Source organism: Equus quagga, chromosome 22 (assembly GCF_021613505.1).
Source record: "Equus quagga isolate Etosha38 chromosome 22, UCLA_HA_Equagga_1.0, whole genome shotgun sequence".
NCBI classification, from domain to species: domain Eukaryota; kingdom Metazoa; phylum Chordata; class Mammalia; order Perissodactyla; family Equidae; genus Equus; species Equus quagga.
In genome coordinates this window covers 3,879,835-3,897,740 of record NC_060288.1, presented here as the reverse complement: position 1 = coordinate 3,897,740, position 17,906 = coordinate 3,879,835, and positions in this window count along the sequence as shown.

Genomic DNA, 17,906 nt, shown 5'->3' with positions numbered 1-17,906 from the left:
CCATCGCTGGGAGATAAGTGAAGAAAATTACAGCATATATATATATATCATATAATATGATATGACTATTAAAAATGATGAAATGACATATTTTGACTAGGAAAGATATTCATGGCATATTGAGTGAAAAAAAAGCTGCTTATACAAATATATGATTCCATTTTGCAAAATTATAAACGTACATATATTTGTAAACATACACGAAGGGATAGCTAATGGGTGGTTAATATTGGTGATATTTGGATGGTGGGATCTGAAAGGTAACCTTAAATTTTTCTTCTTTATATTTTTCAACAAGGACCTTTTATCATTTTCTCCAAAAGCAATAGAGCTATTTTTAAAATAAAACAAGAATAAATGGCTGATTAGTGCACAGCTGATATTTGGTACACGTTCATGAAATTGAACTGAAACTTGAAGGCAAAAATGAAACATTGCCCTCAGTCCTTTAAGATCAGAGAGAGAGAGAGATTGGATGAGTGTGCGTGTGTGTGAAGACAGAAAATTTAAAAAAACAAAAAATTTTCAGGGTGGTCTAAAAGAAGCAATGGAAAAAATTAAGAAAAAATGTCAAAGCTGAATTTTGAAAGAAGAAAACATTCCCAGTGAGAGAGACACTGGGTGGTGGGACTGAATCACAAGGGAAATGGCAGGAGTCTATTATTTGAGTCATGCTGAAAAAACCCCAAACACTGTTTTGTTTATCTTTTCTAGTTTCTGAAAGTTGACCTTTCAGGGATCCATCTCCATTTCTTTTTCTTATGAGAAAATTGAAAAAGGTAAAAATTATATGTCAGATTTCTCCTGGGTGGCTTGAGCTTCAAGGTAGAGCTCAATGCTGAAGGTGACCACTCCTTGACTTATCTGTGCATGGCACAGGCTTTTGTCTCAGGGAAACATGTTCTTTGTAAAATTTTAGCCTCGGGCCTTTGCAGCTGGCTGGGCCCCAGCCCCGTGGGTACATCATGGAACATGAGGCCTGTATTAGCGACACGTGGGCTGTATTTAAACAGTATGTTATGGCCTCCCGCCTGTGTGTAGGTTTTGAGAAGGTCACAGCACATCTGCTTCTAGTCTATCCTCACAATTAGAGTAGGAAATAAGTAGGCTCTGAAGATGCTGGTTTCTAGGGCGCTGCGAGGCTGTCTTTTTTTTTCTTTTTTTTTTTTTGAGGAAGATTAGCTCTGAGCTAACTGCTGCCAATCCTCCTCTTTTTGCTGAGGAAGACTGGTCCTGAGCTAACATCCATGAGGCTGTCTTTTAAATTAAATTGAGTACAAAGAGTATTTTAGCATTTCTCCCTTCTTACGCTTATTAAAGTGAGCTGATCTTTGAATCTCATCATTTCAAGCCACAAACATAATACCAAAAATCAGGTTACAGCACTGGACCCAATATCAGGCTTATCATGGCACAGGAATACAGGATTCTGTATTTCAAAATATGTAGCTTCTTGATCCCAGGTTCAAAAGTTTTCCCACGTCCCAAGAACCCCAAGTCCTAAAATAAACCCTTTCAGCTGATCCTGCTAATTCTGTAGCTGCAATCTACTTCACACCTTCTAGTTTCTTCTTGTCAATGCTCATTTTTTGCTGCTCTCTACACCCAACAGCTTCATTTAGCTGCCTTCCACTCCACCTACAACTGTTATGTTCTGACTTTCACTCTTCGCACTCCATCGAACTCAACTGCTCCATCCAAGGTGACTAATTCTCAAAATCCATGCCCTTGACATCATTAAAAGGTTTGACTGTGGGGCCGGCCCCGTGGCGGAGTGGTTAAGTTCTCCAGCTCTGCTGCAGTGGCCCAGGGTTTCACTGGTTCGGATCCTGGGCGCGGACACTGCACCGCTCGTCAGGCCACATTGAGGCAGCATCCCATATGCCACAATTAGAAGCATCTGCAACTAAGATATACAACTATGTACCGGGGGGATTTGGGGAGATAAAGCAGAAGAAGAAGAAAAAAAGATCGGCCACAGTTGTTAGCTCAGGTGCCAATCTTTAAAAAAGAAAAAAAAGGTTTGACCGTGATATCCATCTACCTCCTAAAATTCTTCTATCTCTGTTTCCATAGCTTCGTGCTATTCTGTTTCTCCTCCTACTTCTCTGCCTATTCCTTTCCTCTGCTTTCATAGCACACTTTTCTCTTTCACTAAAGGTCTTTCTTATCCCCTCTGCTCTTCCTTCTCATTCTAATTCCCTGGGGGAATTGGCCACCACCAATATTTTTACACAGTTGACTACCATAACACTCACACTACCTACTCACTACATCTAGTTGGATGTCCCATGGTCATCACAAACTCCACATGTCCAAATCAAACTGGTCTTCCTCACCCAAATCTACATGCAAATGACAAACACATTCCCAATAGTCTGGCTCTGTCTACCGTCTTCTCAATCTTGAAGGCTGGAAGCTTTGTAATTATGCTTTACTCTTCCATCTCCTTGTATGTCCATATTTCCACCCAAGTATTCCTCTTTCTTTGAAATTTTGAATTACCTTTCAAGCTTATGTCCCTGTCCATCCTGTTCCTAATTACTCAGGTCCTTATTGTTGCAGTTGTGGTTTACTCCAAATGTGTCCTCTCTGCACACAATGCAACTGGTCCACTGCTTGTCAGACCAGAACTCTATTTCTCTTGAAATATTACATGCATTGTATTATTCCATTTCTCAAGAACATATTAATGATTTACTATTGATAAGTGAAAAACATTAAATTTTCAGTCTAGTTTTCAAGGCTCTCCAGAATCCAATCCTACTCAACTGTCTCCACCTTTAACCCACTACCCCACCACAGAAATCAAAGGAGACTGTCTATCATGTGTCTTTGTTCTAGTCACCTTGGTTAATTTCTTATACCCTCTTTGCCTTTAAGACTCCAAGCCTTTGGCTTAAGCAAACCTACTAAGTCCAAGTAGAGAGTACTTCTTCCATGATTTTTTCAGGGCTTTAAGTGGCTTTAAACTCAATAAGCACAGTAAGAAGGAATTTTACTTATGAACTGTGAAAAAGAATTCTAAATGGGGAATAAAGTGCTTTCATCTTACTTTTTGCCTGAAGCATTCGTGTATAAATCACTGCAAAAATTTCATATGAATAAAGCATTTCCTTCCTCATATCTGAATTCACATTGACTTTAAAATGAAACTAACAGTAGTAAATGTGAGTTCTTGGAGAAAAAATCCAATTCAAAGGGGTTTAATAATAACGTCTTTACTCATTTATATTCTCAGTATGGAATGAGTATAATAAACATTTTTCTGTTTTTAACCTTGAAACTGTTCCCCACTTCTAGATCAATCTCAAGGGGACTTTATGCACATATGTACTGGGGAACTTTCTGTTTAGAAACCAAATATAATGCCGAACCGCATCCTTCTTACATTTTTACAAACATTCTACATTTTTGTGATAGCTGAGAAAAATTGGAAATTTTCTTTGCTTTTGAAAGCCAGTGATAAAAATAGGGTAAACATTTTAAAGCTAGTTATTTTAAGGTTATTTCACAGTTGGCAATAGTTTTGATCTAGTATTCATTTAACTTTAAAATTTCCTGTTAATGATTAAAGATGCTTTTTAGAAAATAATAATTACTTATTAAAAACATTCTTGGCTCACAAATTGATTTGAGATGGCAAATAAGGATGTTTGCGAAGTGAAACACCGCAATCTGGGCAATCTTTCACGATTTTTTTTCCTCATTAAATTGTTTCACAGAATATTGCCAGTTAATATGTCACTTTCTCACACGCCTAGGAATATCTGAAACAAAGAATGAATATTTCTACCTCATGATCCTAGCATAGAGAGTAAATAACAGAAAATAGTGTGTAAAACATATCAAATACTGTATTGACAGAAATCACGGGTGACATTGTTCACCATACAGTTCCCTCTTCCTCCTAATCCTCATTTATTTATGAACTACATCAACACACAGAGGAGCGTATAAAATATGTATGCACAGTTCTAAGAATAAACATAAAATGAACGCCTGTGAATGGGCCTCCAGATCAGGAACTCGAACACTGCCCCTGTGGGCCCTTCCTCTTGATTGTTCTTTTCCTGGACTGGGATGTACACGTTAGACTGAGGGCACTTGCCTCCTCTGGACCCTTCTGGGAATGATTACTTTTGGAAATGGCCGATAAACCTTTTATTTGCATCCCCAACTTACCTGCATCTGTCTTCCTGTGCTGCCCAGCCTCCAAGCGCTCAGACTACACCTATTCCACATCCTGCCTTCTAGAAATCCAACCCCATCCGTTTGACACCTCTATCAGTCGGGGTCCCAGGGATTAGATAACACGTTCAAATTGGAAAATTTAAGGGCAGTTTAACGGAGGAAATTTTTTTTTCTTTTACAAAGGTTTGAGCAAGATTTAGGAAAAACAGTACAGAATAATGTGCTATCCCTGGGCCAGCAACACAGGAGAGCTCTTACCCTCCAGGTTTGAAGGTGCTAGAGAATGGAGTAGTTTCTGGAGCCCAGAACTAAAGAGCATGGTACCGCCTGAAATGATCTCTGGCCTTTTGCAAGAGTCGTAGCCAGCATGGGCACCGGGCAGGGAGATACTCCTGGGAGTACATACTTCAGACTCACCCTCGCTTTCTCCTCTGATCTCTGATGCCACTCCTCACCCCAGTGAAGGACCCAACGAAAACACAGGGCAAAGGAACCCATTTATGCAGCCATGGATTGGCCTCCTGGGTCACTGAGCAGGCGGAGACGAGTGGAGAGTAAATCTGGATGAGTAAGTGGAAGGCATCCACCATAACTCCTAAGGCACCAGCAACAGGAGAGTTTCAGAAGTCATTCATGGTGCCCTAGCCCTAAAGAAAGGGGAACCTTCTGAGCTCCCCTCCACCCTTATTTTCCCCTGTGGTTTGTCCTAACATAAGATTTGATTGCCATCTCTCTTGGGCTTCTCCAGAGCCTCTTCTGCCCACTGTCCTGCTCCTCAATCTTCTGATAGCCAAACTTCTACGTGACATCTTTTACACATGTATCTGGCCAAATGTAATCCATCTTTCAAGGCTCAAATCAAATAATATTCTTTCCTGGGGAACTTTCCTAACTACATACTCCCAGAAATTTCTTCTCCTCTCAACTCTTTTTGTACATGTGAAACATATCCCAGTCTCCAGACTTTCTGACCACAGAGCCTTATCAAGGAAAAAAAATTTGAGCACACGTCCCTAATCTCTGTTTATTTATAAATTACATGTATGTAGAGTACTAATATACACATTATAAATAAGACACATAAATATAAATTAAAATAATAAATACATATGAATAAAAGTTCAAACTTTTTTTTTTTTTGCTGACCTCAATGAGTTTACCCCTTTGGAGACTCTGGATCTTTCCTCTATCTCTATGCTTATTTTGATTTTTCTTTCTTTTTTTTTTTTGGTGAGGAAGACTGGACCTGAGCTAACATCTGTTCCCAATCTTCCTCTACTTTGCTTGAGGAACCTTGTCCTTGGGCTAACATCTGTGCCAATCTTCCTCTGTTTTGTATGTGGGACACTGCCAGGGCATGGCTTCATGAGCGATACGTAGGTCCATGCCCAGGATCCAAACCTGCGAACCACGGGCCACTGAAACAGAGTACAAAAACTTAACCACTATGCCACCAGGCCGGCCTCTTATTTTGATTGTTTTGTGTGTTCATGATATTTTGAGCTCCCTTTACAATGCAAACTTCTGTGCTATTATACCCAGCTCTTTTCTATAGTGAAATAGACTAGCAGTATCAGTATGTAGTAAGTTTTTGTGTGTGATTTAAACTTTTGTTTCATTTGTGTGTGTGCGTGTATGTTTGCACGTGCCCTCGTCTGTACTTGAGTGTATTGGATTGCTTAGTAAAACTTACTTATTACTGTGGGGATTGTTTTAAAAATTGGGGAAATGCTGCACCAGGCAAAGTCTGTCGGAGCTCTGCACTCAGAGTTTGAAGGGAACAACAGGAAAGGTGTCCCTTCTGCCACTCTAACCCCAGCTCCAAGCCGTCACTTATTCTGTGCTCTCCTCCAGCTAGGCTGCATTGCCTCCTAAAATTTTGGGCTCCATTTTCTCCCAAATCGAAACGTATATTTCCCCACTTCTATTTAGTTCACAGACACACCAGGCAGGATTAGGTAATCTGCAAAATAAACCTCATCAGTGGATTCGTGGGTGACAAACACTCCTTCACTCCAGAAAAAGAATCGCGTTTCAATGAGAAGAGGCTACTAGAGATCATTCTACTCCACCCCAACTTCTTCTGGGAAAATTCATTAACCGGCTGAAGGAACGAGGTCTGAAGAGATACTCTCTTCAGATCCCTTCTCAAAAGCCTACAAATTAACCCCCTTTTGCACCTGTCTACAGCGAAGCAAGTCCCATTTCTTGTGTTGCTCATCTGCTGAGTCAGGATCCAGCTGGGGGAAATAAAAGAACCGTGAGACTCCTTATCTTATCACCATAGCAGAACACTTTTCAAATATCTTTATTTTTGTTTAATAGGATGCAAAGCCATCAGCTAACCCACTGCTAGAAAGGTAGAAAAATGCTAATGTAATCTTTATAAGTCTGTTACTACCTCTCTGGGAAGAATATGAGGTAAATCAAAGCTATAGTGATACAGCGAAATCCACGGCATTTTCACGGGGTTCATTTGTCTTGGTTGCCACCAACGATAATGGTTGTAAACAGCATATGCCAAACATCTGTATCTCTTATTGTGGAGGCTCTGGCTTACCTTCCGTCTCTATTTTCTCTTCCAAAAATGAGTTAATCAGCTTTCCCACAGAAGTCATTTTTTAATGGTTGATATACATAATTAACACAGAATTCAAGCACACATTTTAAAATTTGACGTAATTTACAGAAATACGTTACAACCGGCCCTCCATATTGGAGGGTTTCGCATCCGGGGGTTTCATATCCTCCGCTACCGAGGGCCAACTGTACTTATTGTACTAAGCCATTTTATATAAGGGACTAGAGCATAGGCGGATTTTGGAATCCACGAGAGTTCCTGGAAGCAATCTCCCGCAGATACCGAGGGATGACCTATAGTTACCATATACTCAGCCCTTTCACTTATTTGCTTACAAATCTGGAAATTGAAAATATGTAAAGTGCCTAGCATTGTTCTTTACTTCTTAGCGTATTTGATTTCCCCAAGAGTCTCAGAAGTCTTATCTTAAACTGAACCCACTCTCCCATCTGCACTCTTTTCTTATCTCCGAAAAACAGTGTTAACATTTGTATGAAAAACTCTTCCTGCCTCACAAAATTATTATGGTACTCAGTGGTATAATAACATTAATAAAAGCAGCTAAATGTATTGAACCTTGTTGTATAATAAAGAATTTGACTGGTCTTTGTCCCAGGTTCCTGGGAGGCAAACTCTAAATCCTCCGAATTTTCCAGGTGATAGAAGTGTCTTTGTTATTCACAGTGGATCACCTGCAGCTTTATTACGCTAAGAGGTGACTCATGGGCAGCCCTTAGTTTCAGTATGGCAGCTGTCCATAGTGGAAAGATCAACCTGTGGTTAGACGGGTGGGGCTTTGAGCCAGGTGAGGTCAGCCCAACCTCTGACCTCAGGAGAGGGAAGGTGAATAGAGATTGAGCTGAATACCATGGTCAATGATTCAACCAATTGTACCTACACAATGAAACCCAAGAACAACTCCAGATGTTGAAGCTTGGTGGCACTTCTTGATGGATGAACGAGTCAAAACACATGGTGAGCTACACCAGAGAAATTTGCTCCTCTGATTCAAGTGATAAAAAGGTATATTGGACAGTTTGAAATAGGAGACAGTGTGCTTCTTTTCAGCAAAAAGAGGTCACTCTTGTCTGTGTTTCTCAGATCCTTTCTACTGAGCTGAGACCCACTCTGTCTTAGCATTGGCAATTCAAATCACGTCAGTGAGAGAGACTTAATGACGATGAAATCTTTTCATCTTAAAACTTAGTTTGGTGTGAGAACAAGAGTCTGCAATATATCAATTATATGCAAATGACAAAGAGAACATGTGAACTGAAACTTTGGAACCCGAAAGGTCACACACAGCCAAAACGTTCTCTAACTTAGGAATGAAATCACCATTTCTTTTTCAGGTTGAAAGAAGTTATATTCACAGTTTTGACCTGGTTATTACTCAGATGACTGTGTTTTACATTTAAAGTCCATGAGTAAATGTATTTCATATAGTAATAAAGAAAATTATTGAAAATGATTGTAGTTGAACCAACCAACTATTACTGTGCGTGCCAAGAGTTCTGACAGATAACTCTGAGTTATATCCACAGATCCAACAGATAGATGTTGGAATATTTTCTAATATTAGATTGCTTTCAAAATGACAGAGGAGAGTCAGGTTTCACTCAGTGTCAGCACCAGGGGAAATAACCAAGGTACCAAATAAGAAAGATTAAATCCATCAAATTTTACAAGATTTAAAGGATAGTTCATTGAACCTGAAAAAAATAAGCAGTACTATGCTAAACAAAAATAAACTAGGTGGGAAGGGTAGAGGGAGAGAAATAGTAACTTACATAAAATGAATTCAAAGTTATCAAATAACTGGACTTTGGGCAAAAATAATTGACAAGTGTAAATTGTTTTTTGGAGCAGCTGAATTGAAAAACAAATTATGGGATGGACATGAGCACCAAGTTCGGTTTATTACCATGGTCTTTTTAATGACATCCTTACATGTACAACTTTGTCAACATACTACAACCTAGAGCATAAAACCAGAGTTTACTATGTTAAAAATCTCAATAATTCACAATAACTAGTGGAAAGACCTAGTTTAAGTTTAAATTACAAGTGTTTTTAAAAAAATTAAACTGTGTGACCTGCATCAGGCTATCTATGCCAGTGGGCATTTTTTTTTTAAGATGATGAGAAACATACTATAGTGAATAGCTGAGAGGAAATTTTTCATCAGAAATGTTATAGGATTGAAAGAAATAATTGCTTTTTTTTGTCCTACTGATGCGGGGTCGGTGAGCCGAGGAGTCGAAAGAAAGATTTCTTAGACTCTCAAGATCTGGCAGTAGTGCTCTTTTATTTAGAGAATAGTGCGGAATAGCATGGGGACAGGACCCATGGGCAGGCAGAGCTAGTGTGTGGGGACAAGACCCACCGGCAGTCAGAGCTCCTGCTGCTGCCTCGAGTTGAGGGTTAGGGCTAATTTTATAAGGCATGGGTACGTGACTTATTTTTACTGGAGAAAAGAAAAGATGATGTAAAAAGTCATTAAATGATTTCAGTGCAGATGGGGTCTGGTTATTGTGCAGTCATATAACTTTAGATACAAATCTGGTCATATAGATCGGCATGTAGGTGAGGATGCCCTGGGCTTCTCTCCCTGGGGCGGTCCTAATTCATACCATAAAAACAGTCCACTGGGTCGTATAGTTTGGCATGTAGGCCAGGTCACCTTGGGCTTCCCTAGCTGGGGCAGCCTTAATCCACATCACTACCAGTTTCATTATTCTGTCATCTGGACATAGCATCTTAATTCTCCATAAATAGATTCTTTAATGTAAGTAAACAGCTTATCCTTTTAAGTAATTTTCAACATCCCTACATTAAATTTTAATATTTATTTTCTTTGTAAGCATTATATTAATAATTAATGAACACTTGCCAAATGTTCTTAAACGTCATTTCACCATATTCCTTAGCATCTCTAAAGGCTCTCTGTTTCCTGGTGGATCTGGCTCACTGTCCACATCGTAGGGTCGCCTAAACAATTTAAAATGCTGCTACTTCTCTTTGTAAATCCTCTTCTTTTCAGACAGCATTTTAATTTACTCTTTGCTGCCAACATGTATTCAATCTTGATTCCAAATGTTTGTACACTCCGATTCTCACTGGAATTGCTTCCCTCCTCCCCTTCTGTTTTGGAACCTACATAAACTTTAACCCCTCAAGTCATATATCACTTTCTTAGCGGATTCCTCCCTGACTACAGCTTCTCATTGAATCCTTATGGTTTTCAGTTGCACTTGTATGAGGAAGTGGTTTGTTCTAAGCCATACCATTCTCAAGGTGTCTTATTCTTTTTGTCTATTTAAGGCAGACATTGTGTCTTACACTTTTTTTGTTTCACCCCTGTAAATTGAGGACAGTACTGTTGGGCTCGTGACATTAGAAATGATTGACAATTTATATAGTATTTCCTTAATATGATAAAATAAATAACTGAAAATTGACATAGAGATTTCCTAATATGATGAAAAAGCTGAGATTAACTCTACCTGAGAATGACAGGTGAACATGGGAGGGTATTCCCATGAAGATCTAGCTGAATCGTCCCAGGTGAGTGGAGAGATGTACACATGCATGTAAACACAATGCTACCCAGTGTCGAATCAACAGAAGAGGAAAATGTCGCCAAGTTCCAATGACATGATTTATGGAAGTGACCTGAAACTTGGCACAATTGTGTCTGGAATAGTGGCACCAAGGCTCCAGTAGAACAATAAAGCGCCTCCCTCTCTTAAGCAAGATTAAACTGAAAGCCCCAGAGAGGGAAATACAGGATTTCCCTTCGCCATCAGGACAGTGAGTCAGTGTCGCCTGCACTAAACAATAGATGGATACACAGCCACTCGGGGACCTTTCATCTTTATCCTTTTTTAGCAAAGCTTGTGCATATTTTCATAGGTAAGATCACTGACGCCTCACCCTCTGCCCCTCTTCGCTATCATTTGTTAAACAGGAAATCTGCAACATTCTTTTCAGTAGTTGGGAGGAGGCTGCTGTCATCCAAAATTAAGGCAAAGGGGCAAAATGTTTTGACTCAGGCTGGTCTTTCAGAAACTGGGTAGAATTCATGGGGATATGTAAAGCAATTCCTGGAAGAACTGGCGATCAACTCCGGAGAATAACTCATCCTTCTAAGTGAATTAAACTTTATCAGGAGCCCATGCCCTGGATTGCTTAAACATCTGTTTACAAAGGACATGTTAGATAAGATTATCCAGAATCACATATCTGACCCTAAAACCTGGAAACTCATTTTTCTAAAAGATATATGTGTACCATAGTTTTCAGCAGGAATCGTTGTATGTTCAACCCAAGATACAAAAGAAGAAACTGTTTCTTAAACTCATATTTTCATTGACTTGATGCCGTTATCTATTACCACCCAGCAATGATCATGTAAACGCACATATCAGAGTGGTGGAAAGACCCGCAACCTATCGTTTTTACTTCCTAAGAAGATCAAAAGTCCTGAGTATGTTCCACACAGGGACCTACTAGATACTCCTGGGCTCCAGTCAGGGCTATCATCTTTGGGTCTGTCAATTAGGAATTGAATTCGCTGCTAGTAACAGAAACCCCAAACTCAATGTCTTAAAGAACTAACGATTTATTTCTTTTTCTCACTGGAGGTAGGAAGTCCAGTGTTGGCATGGAGGCTTGACAATTTCAGCAGGTAGTTAGTCTCCTTTGAGCTTTGGGTTCCTCCATTCTTAGGGTCTCACACTCTCAAGATGTCCTCAAGTGCCATCATATAAGCGAAAAGGGAAGGAAAACAGTATGCCAACCGTGTTAGTTCCCTTTAAAGAGCTTTCCCGGAAGTCCCACTCAGTGACTTCCAGTTATACCTAACTCCCCAGAGCTCAGTCACGTGACCACATTTTACCACAAGCAAAGCTTGGAGTGTCCTATTTTAGTCATACTCTGTTAGAAAGGAAAGGAGGGAGATTAGATTTTTCACAAGTAACAGTCTCTGCTACAATGGAGAAGTCCACTGCAAGGCGTTTTCTGGGTCAGAAGCCCACATAAATGAAGTAGTCTCAAAAGGTCCTCCATTTCCGCATAGATTATTGTTTGGCTCACAACTGGGGTGAAAATATTAGTAATTGCCATATATTAAACATTATCTACCACTTTATGTGTCCTATTCTTAATTTTTGCAATAATCCATTTATACGACACCTTTAACATCCCTTAAAACAGCAAAATCCTTTTAGTATCAAACGGGTATAAAAATATCTCATCATTTTTCTACCTTGCCTCATGTTCATTGTTTTCTACTGCATTGTTTAGCATTTTCAGCAACATTTGGTTACAAACTGCTTGGCCTAGCTAACATGAGCTCTTTCAAGTAAAGTTCTGTGCTAAAATTTATTTACTTGGACTCTTCAAGACATTAATTTGGGGACAGTTCTATTTCTTTGGATATTTTTGGCCTTACCTAAAAGCAAGGTCCAGATTCTCTGTAGTTCTGCTCATTTGCTTTTTCAGAAATGGTGTCTGATGGTTCACACCAGCCCAGGGACACTTCAAACATCACTAAAATAGCATTGGGCATAACTTTCCTCAAGAGACATCATTGATGGTTTCACTTGTCAGCTCACCATTTTATACTCTCCAGTCATGCCATTGGGTTATAATTCATAGGCATTTTTTTTCAGAATTCTCATTGCTATGTCAAGTGGGTAAGCCTCTCACTCAGCACACATTTAATGAGAAAATACATCTACTAAGAAATGTGTCCTAGGAACCATTCGGTTCTGCTTACTCTTGAACCCATGTTGATGCATAAGAGGCTTAATTATAAATGTAGAACACTGGTTAGGATTCATTTTAAGGGGTCTCTATATGCCCACTAATGTGTACAGTCATGTGCCATATAATGATGTTTTGGTCAATGATGAACAAGATATACAACAGCAGTCCCATAAGATTAGTACCATATATAGCCTAGGTGTGGAGGAGGCTGCACCATCTAAGTTTGTGTAAGTACACTCTCTGTTCCAATAACGACAAAATCGCCTAACGATGCATTTCTCAGAATGTATCCCCATCGTTAAGAGATGCACGTCTGTGTACAGTTAGTCCTCATTATTCTTGGATTCCCTATTTGTGAATTCACCGACTCACTGAAGTTCATCTGTAATCCCAAAATCAATATTTATGGCACTTTCATGGTCTTTTGTAGACATGTGCAAGAGGCAAAAAACGTGTGTGGCCTGACACACGTGTCTCCCGCTGAGGTGGAGCAAGAGGACACTGCCTTTTTGTTCCAGCTCTCATACTGTAGACAAGTGTCATTTTTGTTGATGATTTTTCTGCTTTAAACGCGCCCCAGATGTAGCACTAAGTGCCTCTCAGTGTGGTCTCCCTGAGGGAGACGAGCCTCGTCCAGGCGTGAGTTATAGTGTTGCTGGCTGTGGGGTAAACTTTAGTGAATCAACAATGCGTGTTAAAGAAGATGTCTTTAAGCAGAAAGACACGTAAAACAAGGTATGTGTTGATCGATTGATGAAATGTTGTGACCAGAGGCTCTCAGGAACCTACCAGTACATTCCCCACAGAGCGACGCTTCGATATTCACTAATTCAGTGTTCACAGTAACTATGCAGAACATAACTACCACGAACAATGAGAATCAATCATATTCTGTTCCAATCAGCTCTTACAGTGGCTCTTTCTCTCCACAGTCACACCAGAGTGTTTAGACTCTTATTGTTCTTGATTTCCTGCCTCCATGATCTACCTACCTATGCTGTTGAACCCTGAAAGTCATTACTGTTTGCTATCGAAAAAGAGCTGAGGGAAAAAAAAAACAAAGATTTTCCAATCTCTCTATTATGAATAAGAAGAAAAAGGAGTGAGAGCGTGTAATTTCGCGCTCTATTGTTGGGTCTATCTTTTTACCACTTCAGTTTTTCAGCCATTATCTATTCGGAGCTGATTTTCAGAGAAAAACCAAGTTGCTCTCTAATAGCAAGCATACATACACTCTGGTGGCCAAGGGCCTCCAGCAGTTCTAGCTGGTGGTATCACTTGAAGCAGACAATACCAAATTTTCTCCTCTCTCCCTTTCTATTAAATACTCACACACACACACAGGAACGCACACACAGAGAGAGAAACACACAAAGGGTTCTGCCCATTTAAGACAATTTATATTCAACTTCATTAATTCATTTAATGAACGTTTATCTATCTGTTGTGAACTATGTAATTCATTGTGGGAGATAAAAAGATGCCTGCGATCCAGATGAGGTCCTCAGGGAACTTCAGGTCTAATGGAGCAGTAACTAAGAGAAATTGGGGAATACTAAAGAAAAGAAATAAATAAAAACAGTGGTGTGTGCTTATTCCTGGCCCCCTTTACATTACTGCTTCTTGGCTAGATGAAACTAGATGCCTGTAAGCAGAAATGCCTGCAAAATGGCAAAGGAGGGGTGGGGGAATTTGCACGTGTCCCTGTGTATATGTATCCTCAGCTCCCCTGTGACCTGAGGGGAACCTGTACAAAAATGTTCTAGGCAAGGAGACGACTTAAAAAGAATATGAAGTAAGACCTGTGTGTAGGCTCCTGGTTGCCATTTTCTTCAGCTTTGATTGGAAGTTCTTTCATATTACCTTGTGAACACTTTTAAAATGTCACACATTTTAGCTTTGCTTCTAAGATCAGTAAAACTCTGTAATTTACTTAAAAGCCGCTGGCAATTTATCTTGTCACGTACTGCACTATTAGGAAATCAAGAGATGGCACTGAATTTATTGGAGATATCAGAGTATTAATTCTCAGTAAGAATCTAAAATTCATCATATTCTTTTCTTCCTGATTTTGCATAATGCCGTTAACTTTCACTTGTAGAACATTAGGAGAAGCTGAAGACTGGTTGGCAGAATGGAAGCCTCTGGTTCATGGAATTCGCTGGAAGAGTTATGCTTCTTCTGGGGTTTCTACTGTCTTCCTCCTTGTATGTAAAACTCTGTTAAATGAAATGAGCCCTTAGACCTTGTCCCCTTGAAAAATCATCTGAGCCCATCTGGACTTGATGCAAGATGTCCTTCTCAATTCTAAGAACTCAGATTCGCGCACAAGAGAGAACAAAAAATACAGAGACAAAGGAAAACAGAAAAGAGTCCATCAAACAGCGTTAGGGAGAGAGAGAGAGAAAAGCGTCGGTCGCAGCTGTACAACTGCCACAGTAACACATTGTGTCTACACTCAACCTACTTCCAGAAGTCGTTTGAGACGACCTACAAAGTTAAACATTAAATAATTAAAATAGCGATCAAAATTTGAAAAAATTAATAATAAAGGGGAAGCAGTTATTAAAGCCGGAAAACACTGACCAAGGATAATTGTGAAAACGGAACGTCACAATTTAACTGAGCTTCCTGCAGCCAAAGCAAAAGTTGGAAATCCATAAAACACAAATCTTTCGTTAGCCTGTTAGTGCAGAAAAAACTATTACATTTGGAGATTTCTCTTCCTCTTAGAGTTTGGTCCCATAATAAGAAGTGCACTGGATGAAGCGTGATTACAGCAGTCATGTCAAATCAAGTGTCCTCCCACTGCCTTCAGCCGTGTGAACAGAGCACAGTCACTGTCCATCGAAGCATTTTTTATTGGACGGTGGAAGTGACACAGTGGGTATTACACTCTGAAGGTGCAGGTGCCAGGTACCACGGCGCCTCAGCACTCGTGATGTCTGTCTCCCGACTTACCCTGTGGGCCTGGGGCAGCAGCTGGTCTGCAGCTTCTCCAGCTTCCACTGGATCTTGTTTTTCAGCTTCTTTGCATCCTAAATCAGGCGTGCGTGTGTGTGTAGTTCTATGGCAAAGGACTCAAGTTTCGATTGCAGGTCACCAGTGCCGTCAGAGTCAGAGGTGGTGAGAGATATGGTTTGTAATTTATTCTTGTGGATTCCGATTTGTTCCTGTAAGTTTCAGTTTGTCTGCATTCTTCCCCACTTCGCTTCTAGTTTTTCTTCCTGACAGTTGGTTTGACCTGGAGGAACTTTATTCCCACCACCAGAGTCAGAGTAAACAGTCTTCTATAAACTTCTTCACCAGCTCCTATAAATGTGTAAGGGCTAGTTCCTATAATAAATCCCTTACTTAATGTCATTCTTAGTTCTTCTTGCTTGATCAAACCCTACCTGATACCTAAGCTGGTGCCTGGAATTGGGATACTGTCAAAATTAAAACATGTGGCATTCTGTCTCACATTAGCTAATGCGGAGGGGGTTAGCTAATGTATTTACAGATTTACAGATTTAGAGAAAATGTCCTTGAGTTACTGCATAAAGAAGCCACTTCTATACCTGTACTTGATTTGGATGAAGAGATCCTGGATTTCATGATGATCCTGTAATGATATGGTCCCTCTCAGAATCATGACATTTTAAAAATAGTTTTAATGAATTGCCATTTAAAATCTTATGGATTTGTGTGTGTGTGTGTGTTGTGCGTGTAAGAGAGGAGATTTGAGGAAATGTTCCAAAGATCATCTGAAAGAAAAAAAAGAAATAGGATTGGCCAAAAAATTTTTGAAAAAATTAAGCATAACGATGGAGGAATTTATGAGAATTGAAACATATGTTAAAGCTGCAGTAATTAAAATGGTGATACTAGCACAGGTCAATAAGGCACAAGAGAGAAACAAACCAAGAGAGAGGAGACTTCATCTTTCACTTCAAGATGGAGTAAAAATTAATCACAATAAATAGATTATTTTCAAATAACTATAAATTTAGCTAACTAAAGCCTTAAAATAAAGTCTATGGCTGCAACCCTAGAGTAATCTACCATAGTCTCTCACTTCACATATCTCACATATCTTTCATATCACTTTCAGGCTTAAAACTCTCCACAAGATTCTGTTTTTTATTTTGAAATCCAAACTCCTCGTGATGAGCCATAAAGCACCATGGGATGTGATCCTGTTATCCCTCTGACATCACTTCCTGTATCATCTGACATGTTTGAGTCACACTGGCCTTCCCATCATGGGACACACCAAGCTTGTTCTCATTTCGAAGTCCTTTCATTTGCGGTTATTCTCTCTACCTGCCTTGAGGCTTCCCTAGACGTGCCTGGGGCTGTCTCTGTCTCATCATTTGGCTGCATTTCCAGTATTCTCTCCTCAAGTCTTCCCTTGTCACTGAGTTTAAACATGCACTCCGTCACATGAACAGGCACACAATTTTCAATTGTCCTATTATATTTTCTTCATGAACTTATCACTATCTGAAAACAATTTAGTTAGTTAACTGTTTACGTTGTTTATTGTGAATCTAGCACCACCAGATTGTAAACTCAGTCAGGGGAGGGACTTCGTCTCTATCATTTTTACAACCCCAGGAGCTAGAACACGGTCTGCCGCATAGTAGGTGTTCAATAGAAATTTCCTGAATCCTTTCATGATAAGGATAGTCTTTCCAACTTACAAACTGAAGAGAATTTAATCAAAACGATTGAGAAACTTGATTGTAACCTTTTTTTAAATTAAGATTTTACTTTTTTTCGAGTAGTTTTAGATTCACAGCAAAATTGAGGGGAAGGTACCCTCACACATGCACAGCCTCCCCCATTATCAACATCCCCCACCAGAGTGGTACATTTTTTACAATTGATGAACCCACGTTGGCAAATCATAATCACCCAAAGTCCATAGTTTATATTACAGCTCACTCTTGGTGTTATACATTCTATGGGTTTGGACAAATGTATAATGACATGTATCCTTCATTATGATACTGTATCATATAGGGTATTTTCACTACCCTAAAAATCCTGTGCCCCATCTGTTTATCCTTCCTCTCCCTCCAAAGCCTGGCAATCATTGATCTTTTACTGTCTCTATAGTTTTGTCTTTTGCAGAATATCACATAGTTGGAATCATATAGTATGTAGCCTTTTCAGATTGGCTTCTTTCACTTAATAATATGCTTTTTAGGTTCTTTCATGTCTTTTAATGGCCACACATGTCTTTTTTAGCGCTGAATAATATTCCATCGTCTGGCTATACCACAGTTTATTTATCCATTCACCTATCAAGGACATCTTGGTTGCTTCCAGATTTTGGCCATTATGAATAAAGCTGAAGTAAACATCCATGTGC